Below are 8,544 nucleotides of genomic sequence, written 5' to 3' on the forward strand. Positions count from 1 at the left end.
CCGTAGACACCACCTTAACGTTGGACTTTTCTCGGAAACTATCAAAGCGATCGGGCTCATATTTTGTTTAGTCGTGACCTCCAATGACCTCTACACTTTAACGATGGTTTCGTTGACCTTTGACCTTTTTCAAGGTCACAGGTCAGCGTCAAAGGAAAAATTAGACATTTTATATCTTTGACAAAGTTCATCGGATGTGATTGAAACTTTGTAGGATTATTCTTTACATCAAAGTATTTACATCTGTAGCCTTTTACGAACGTTATCAGAAAAACAAGGGAGATAACTAGCCTTTTCTGTTCGGCAACACACAACTTAACGTTGGGCTTTTCTCGGAAACTATAAAAGTGACCGGGCTCAAATTTTATGTGAACGTGACTCATTGTGTTGTGAATAGCAATTTCTTCCTGTCCATCTGATGCCTCATATAATATTCAGAACTGCGAAAGTGACTCGATCGAGCGTTTGCTCTTCTTGTTGAATGTTGTTTTCACACACACACACACACACACACACACACACACACACACACACACACACACACACACACACACACTTTTGATCCCATTCCATGTATTGCGAAGACTTTATTCAGGGTTTTAGCTAGTACTTAAACATCCAATTTCAAAGCACAAGTCTGAGCTGAGAATAGATATGCATAAATGTGTGAAATAATGGTGATTTGTGATCAAAACACTTCACAGGGAAGCTTGTTTATATGTCTTATGTATGTGTCTTCCATCGCCCTGGCAACATCAGAACTCCACACCAGCCTGCAAAAGTATAAACATAAAGGGTGACACAAATGAAACAAATGCAGCCCATAAAAATGCTTAATACTTCTTGACCTGTTGACCTAGTTAGTTAATATTTGGCGATTATTAACTATATCTTATGCATGACAAAGGTCAACACAGTGGCGAGTTCACAGGTCAAATGGAGGGGTAATTTGGAACACTTTTGAGTTTTGATCTAGCTGTAATCTTCTTTTTTCAGCACATTTTCAACCAAAAAAAAAAGGACTAAAACATTACGTCTCCAATGAGTTAACAAGATCGTAAGATTTTGTTGATCTTGTCCGAGTGGATTTTGTGTATACAAGTGTTATCTGATAGTTACCTTATTGCTTCATGTGTCATTAACGGTGTAACTGGTTGTCTGAGGGATGCATTGACTAAGATCTCATATATGCTAGATGTCGAAAAACTACTCAAATTACCTGCCCTCGAAAAGGTGGTAACCAAGCTAAAAAAAAGACGCCATAGGAAATTAAGTAGCGTGGAAGGATGGGAGGGTATAAACTATGAGAATTGGGTAAGTATATTAATTATACGAAAATTTATTATTGAAATTTTCATTTAAATTACATAGTTTATACCCTCCAAAACTAACACTCTTAAATTCTTTAATGCTTAAATCGGGTTAATTAGTGTACGGCTCCATATAAAACCCGAAACGGTTGAGTCTATCCCCGAATTCGGATCCTTTTTGGAAAGAGCCCAAAAGACAGACCATTTCACCTACAACATTGTAACTTTTGGTATTGGTCATACCTAAGCTGAAATTAATGTACAGCAAATATACAGTGCAAAATGCCGTTAACGGTCTTGCAGGCAACTCAGTTAGCTATCCTGCCTATGCATCGTCTTCAACCAATAAACACACACACACACACACACACACACACACACACACACACACACACACGCGCGCGCACTAAAGATGAATATTGCATATGCATAATGCAGAAGAAGACAACTTAATCTGATAATCTATAGATGTAGTGACTGGTGCAATATTTAACGAATTTAAAAGGACGACTCTGAAATGTATCATGTGAACCAACTTCTCAATAAACAAAATGAAGACCAGTTTAAAAAGTTACCTGTTTCATTTTGGAATGTTTTTGGTCCCATCACATCTCTGATGTACACTCCATAGACGCACTGTAGTAATAAAAAAAAACTGTTTAAGGAGAAAAAAGATTATGCAGGGAGGAAGAACAGTAAGAACAACAGAATCAGCAGCAACATTCACTAATCTTACTCCACATAACACATAACACTGAATCTCAGTGAAGAGTTAGTGATCCAAATATTTTAATTAAACAGAGAGACACAGAGAGATTGAGAAGGAGACAACAGCTATGTGCATGTGCGTGTGTGTTTGTGTGTGTGTGTGTGTGAGGGGAAATTTAGTCATTGAAAACTAAACACTTTCTACTCTTCAATATCAACAGACATAGACATAAGATTAAGAGCCACTGGGAAAGTTGGACATGAACATGTATATGTTGCAGGTGAGGAGGGGGGGGGGGGGGGGCTGGAGGGTCTTTGTTGTTTGTAGATTATAACTTTAATAGCACAAATTCCTGTTTTGTAACACTGTAATGTATAAGTAGAAATGACTGGAATAACTTTTTTCTGTTATATCAGTATGATTATTTGCAAAGTTACCCGGATCATTGTGGCATCCTCTTAATCCTATCACGTCTGAGACTTTAGTAGACGTGCCTGTAGAGGGAAGGGATGGGGGAAGGGGGTGGAGGGTGGGCATAGAGAGTGTCGGTGTAATATGAAGGAGGGAGGGGAGAACCATTGGTAAATAAAACTCTTATAATATCAACAGGTTCTGAAACTATTTGAGCACGAGTTTCCCATTACCACACAAAGATGCAGATAGCAACAGATGTTACACCGAGAGTTGGGGGGGGGGGGGGGGGGACTTTTAGAGGGTTAGTTGTTGGACTGTAGTATCTGAATAGCAGTGCTATGGGGTGAGGGTGGTGCTGGGGCGGAGTATGTATCGTATGTAACTTGAATTGGATATTAATAAGCATGATCACTCAGACTAGAGCTAAAAACGGTGTTAATCTTCACAGACATACATAATATGAATTCACAAGCACGTACCTTTTGTTTTGCCCTTGAGTTTGGTAGAAGGCAATATTGAGTGTCGAACACAAGTTGCATTGATCACTGACACTGCGTCACCCTGCGGTCAATCTCCTCTGATCTGCAGATTGCACCTGCACAAACCCAAACAATGTTATGATCGCAAAAAGCCTGCATAGCCAATGGATCTAAGAACACAAACACTCGATGGATCTAATTAGAGAGTCTGCAAACGAGTCATTTTACGTTGGAAATTCAATGACAATCTGTCAGTCAATGAAGCAGATAGATCTGTCCCTGCGATTGTTTTTTGCAAGCAGATACATGTTTGAACTTCACTTATCCCGTTATCATTCAACAAATTGATATCTTGCATGATGAATTTTGTGCCGAGGAGCTGAACAAACAATCAAAATCAAGCAAGTGGTACATTCAGAAGACAAACTTCAGTCGCAAAAAACAAACTGACGAGAAAGAACCTAGCTTAATTACTGCTGTATTGATTTCGGCCAAACCAACGCATTTGCATACCGAAGTCATTCCTCCTTTGATTCCAATCATTGTACATGATCTTAATGCAAAAATATATACGAAAACAAGCTGATCGAAATGAGTAACATTGCACCTGCATTGACTGTACTGCAAAAGCGAAGGTCGTCTGCGACTGGAGATTTCGAAGTTGAACAGCAGCGTTTCTTCACACTCAGCTGTTGGCTTCCTCGGAAAAGTGAAAAGCGTGACTTGAAATCTAGCGGAAACCACATTCTATCTTTCCGTTTCGGTATTCTTGTGTAAAATCCATGAAAAAGTTCTTTCGAAAAAGGCGGCCGTCGTTATTTGGGATGCCACCTAGTGTCACACTACTATTTCCGGAGAAAGTGATGAGTGCGCTGATTGGCTGCACCGCTGCACCGGAGCCAAAAAATAGAAACGTGTCCTATTCCTTGCTCCGCTCCGCACACAGCACTTTCTCCACTCCGATTTGACGTTGTGTAGTGCTATACCTGTGTGATTCATCATGTTCTGCTGACGTGTGCATTATCGGACAGTGAGTCGAGTGACGTAAGTAACGGTTGAGCGCGTCTTGAAGTGACACTGTGAGGCATCGTTTCATGTTTGTGATCTATGTATTCCTCAGGGGGAATGTCAGTACATGTATGAACAGGAAGCAGCTGTCCCCGCTGAAGCTGAAACCCCCATTCTTCAGGCATGAGCTCCAGACTGGTACCCAAACAAGCCCACTCCTGAACCTGGTAAAAGACCCTGTAGGAGTGGTACTTGGCTGCAGCTGAAGTAGGAGGCAGGACTTTTGGCTGAACTTGCTTAGAGCCGGTGAACACTTTCTCGCGGTACTTTACCAGCCGAAGCTTGTCAAGAGTGTCACCATCATTTTCTTTGTAGATGTCGACTAACAGTTTCTCTCCTGTCTCTGCTATCATCTGGTGATCCGAATTAGTCTGCAGGAAAACCTTGGCACTATTTTCAAACAGTTTGTTCTTTTTTTGCAGTCTCTTCACTGGGACACATTTTCCGACACTGAAAGGCCGAGAAGTTGTGTCACAGCCACTAAATGCATGCGCGAATAAGATATTCTTGCACACATTGGGGCCAAGACGGCTCTGCGTTGATCTGATGTCCCAAAGTCTTGTTGTACTTGCCTTGCTTGAGGAGAAGAACACATCCTTCATGTCTGACTTGACATGAAACAGAAGAAGAATGAGTAGGTCTGTGTCTTCCCCAACAAGATGAATGAACCGCTGTTTGTTGGTGGTGTTGGAGAGGAACTCCTCCTTCTTCTCTGAGAGCAACATGTCAGGAGTGAACTGCACATCACGGCCAGGCAGGGTGCGTCTTTGAACATGGGCCATGCCTTTGGTCGAAGGTCCCCCAAAATACCCATCAAAGACGACTGTTGCATGAGGGTATGAGTTCTTCACATACTCAACATATCTCTCAGCCAAGTGCGTGTAGGATGTGCCTCTCAGCCAAGACAGTTGATGAATTAAAGAGCCCCCATCAAGGATGTAGTGAACATCTTTGATTCTCAACATTTCCTGCTGGCAGCCTTCACTGGCATCCCACAAGTGCTTTGCCAAGAGGTGTTTGCTGGATTCTCGCATGAACCCGCTGTCGTCAAACAAGGATGAGGGCAGGGCTGTCAGTTCATGCTGGAAAATGTCTTGGAGCTTGGACAAGTCGCCACCAGCAACATGAAGAAGGCGCTGGAAAAGCAGCTGTGGATCTATGCTGACTCGCTCACCTCCAATCTTGACAGTGGGTTTGGTGCTCATGGTCACAGCCTCCTCCTTTTTCTTGAAACTGACCGCTGACACTGCTTGGCCTGTCATTGTCTGGAGAATTCGATGCCCAATCACTTTGGCACTGTCCATGTTAGCAGATGTGTCTGATGTCAGGCCAGTTGCTATGCAGACAAGTTGGTGTCCCTCCGTCTCAAAAGGGTTTCTTTGTAGAACGTATGTAACTATAGTGCTGGTGTCCTTGTCATCTTTCCGCTGTCTTGCCTCCGTGAGATCTTTGGTATGTTCAGTGTTTGAGTCACCATGGGTGAAGGATACCATCCACTGGTTCACTGCAGCGCAAGACGGCATGGAGAGCAACCAAACAAGCCGCTGGAGTTCACCCATTCCCCTGCCTCTCGTGAGTCCGCCACTTGACTTGAGGGAACACATCAAAGTCTGCTCTATCGTCAGATCGCATGACAGTCCCGCCCAAAAACGTTGACTCCGTCGGATGACATGATGTCCAGCCATGAAGTCCCTGTACACGTCGGGGTGTGTCTCGGACAAGTGCATCATCTGTTTGGGTACCAGTCTGGAGCTCATGCCTGAAGAATGGGGGTTTCAGCTTCAGCGGGGACAGCTGCTTCCTGTTCACACTGACATTCCTCCAGCCCCTGAGGAGTTAATGAACATCATCAGATGTGGTTGCACTACTGACTGTTCCTCACAACGCTGTAGTTGCCGGAAGGTCGGCCTTAGCTGCACAACTGCCTGTGGACAGTGCCGTGGAATAAGTTGCCTCAATTTGATGCTTCCCATGGATGAAGAGGAGGAGGAGACTAATATTTGAGGTAGGAGTCACTAGGACTGTAGAAATAGACTCAGATAGGTATCTAGGTTGAATTATGCATCATGTAAGGGATTTTCTTTGTTATGATGCTTTTCGTCATCAGGTATGATCACCGTTACCGCGGGAAATAACGTTCTTACTGAATATTTCATCAGCATTTGACCGGAAATGGATTTTAGCTTAATATTCTTGTTATTCAGCTCAAGCCCTTTCATTTGATATGCAGCATGATAGGGTTCTCATTTTTTTCCAAGAAATTGCTAATTTCTTTGGCATTTTTTTTTTTAAATATCGAAAAAGCCCGAAAAAAATTAATTGTTCCAGTTTCTCACCGGGACTTTTCATATGTGTTTTTTCTTGGTTGGTACTGTGCATTGTGATATAAATCAAATCTATGGTCATTATTGTGAGCATCAAGTAAGCAGCAATCATAGGTGCGCTGTACTATTACGTCTCTCTGTGAAGCTTAATTGACTGTCAGCAATAAATAAGTCTGAAGTAACAGGAGCATTACTTTTGGATTTTAAGAAAGCATTTGACTTAGTTTATCATTCCATATAATTGTTATAGAAATTCCATTATTATTTGGGAAACGATTCCGGCTGTCGCTTCTTTAAATCGTATCTTGCTGACCGGACACAGTATGTCACTATAAATGCAAGAATTCACCCACTGCACTAGTAAGACACGGCGTCCCTCAAGTGTCTGTTTTTGGACCTTTTCTCTTTTGTATTTACGTTACTGATTTGTCTTTACATGTATCGGATGATATAATGTCAAATGCGAGTTTTTTGCGGACGATTCGTCTATTCATACCAGTAATACCTCGTTGGAAATCAGTAAATTCTTCCCTAAAAAACACTTTGGACGAAGTTGCGAAATGGTGCACATTTAATGCCATAATCCTGCACCCAGAAAAAAACTAAAAGCATTGTCATTACTACTAGACAAAAGCATCAGATAAGTCCTCTTAAATTACAACTGTCCTGAGGGACAACTCAAATACAGCAAGTTAAAGAACTTCGTATACTTGGTGTAACTGTCGATGAAGAAATGACATGGCAAACACACATACACAACCTCTGCAAAGTGTTATCAAGCAGGGTTTAACGTGGGAGAAAAGGTCAATGGGACCAGGTTTTCTGCAGTAAAACAACAGCACCGTTTTACTGCAGCATTCTTGGTTTTAATTTTACTGCAGAAACAAAAACCGCTGCTTCGGCGAAAGATGACATTATGCAGAAATGCCGCAGAAAAAGAAGTAGAGGTTACATACCGAGTCTCAGTGATTATTAAAAATAATGGTCGAAGTAAGCGAATCATGAAAAATGCGAGCTTCTCCTTTCTTCAGTTATTCAAAGAAAAGAGGAGTTTTTGTGCGAAAGTGTGATCGAATCCTATTCATTCAACCAGTCAACCTGCACAGGAGATCGATTAATGCGCGGTTGTATAGTTCCGTGCAAATCATTACATTTTTTTAACACTTCTTGTCAGTTTCCATGTTTTGAACTGAAATCAAGTTCACAGTTATGTTGTCATTCTGCTGTGGCGGTAAAGGCAGATAGTGTGTGTTCTGTTCATGTTTTGGTATCGCTCAGGAAATGTTCTTTCCTCGAATGTGACTAGCAGACGAAGTTTTACACCCGTGTTCCAACGTTAAAAACTGTATGAAGTTCAGTTTTCTGGGTCAAAATAGTGTATGAAACCGCTGCATGTTCTTTAAGTTGATTAAATGTTTGCAATTGATTGCGTATGATCTGTTTATAAAATGAAATATTGTTGAAAACTGACCGTCGGATTGCAGTCTTGTCGATGCAGCCGAAATCTGGAAGGGGAACTACTCGTGTCGCTAGACAAAGTATGAGAGTTACTTTTCCTTGGAATCTTGCTGGCGATAAACGATTGTGCACGGCAGATCTGAATTCAGAAAACAACCAAACTCATGGATTTTATATTGAGATTCATGTGTTCAAGCCTGTAGTTGCTGGTATAAATGCGGTATGGTTGTATTGTTTGCTCCAGAAATGTATATTTTGTACATTAGAGTGTTCTGAACTTTTGAGTCGCAAAAAGTAGATCCGAAATGTGTACAGTCTCTACCCATGAGCTATCGAGGATTCAGGCCCGTTGTTGGGTAAGTGATTTTGGTTGTTGGGTAAGTTACCGAAAAATAACTAGCCCTACAAGTTTACAGAGAGAAAGAAGCAGAGGGGGGGATAACCATTTTTCTCCAGCAATTGTCTTTTCTGCAGAATAACTGAATAAAGTCATAATCCGCTGAGGATATTTTAGGCACTGTGTTCCCAATTTTTGGTGAACTTCCATCCCCAACTGTAGCCCCTCGTCGCGATATAACCTTCGTGGTTGAAAACGACGTTAAACACCAAATAAATAAATAAAGAAAGAAAGAACTGTAGCCGCTGACCGGTCACAAAGAATCCTTCTTTATCATGTATTGTCGGGATGAGCATTTCTCAAGTTGAATACAGTATAGCTGGGATTAAACATGTCTGTATCATGAATTTTTTGTGTGTTAAATCAAAATCTTACAGAATAGTTC

At 41.5% G+C, this 8,544-nt stretch overlaps 1 long non-coding RNA gene across 1 annotated transcript; it reads right to left on the minus strand.

The window, feature by feature from the left end:
- Positions 1-567: 567 nt before the first annotated feature.
- LOC138979647 (uncharacterized) lies at positions 568-3,848 on the minus strand. Its single transcript, XR_011460071.1, has 4 exons — positions 3,520-3,848; positions 2,913-3,028; positions 1,886-1,946; positions 568-773 (listed from the first exon to the last, which is right to left on the minus strand). It is a non-coding gene; the product is annotated as an uncharacterized lncRNA (long non-coding RNA).
- Positions 3,849-8,544: the final 4,696 nt, after the last annotated feature.

This window comes from Littorina saxatilis, linkage group LG11, assembly GCF_037325665.1.
Source record: "Littorina saxatilis isolate snail1 linkage group LG11, US_GU_Lsax_2.0, whole genome shotgun sequence".
In the NCBI taxonomy this organism is placed as follows: Eukaryota; Metazoa; Mollusca; class Gastropoda; order Littorinimorpha; family Littorinidae; genus Littorina; species Littorina saxatilis.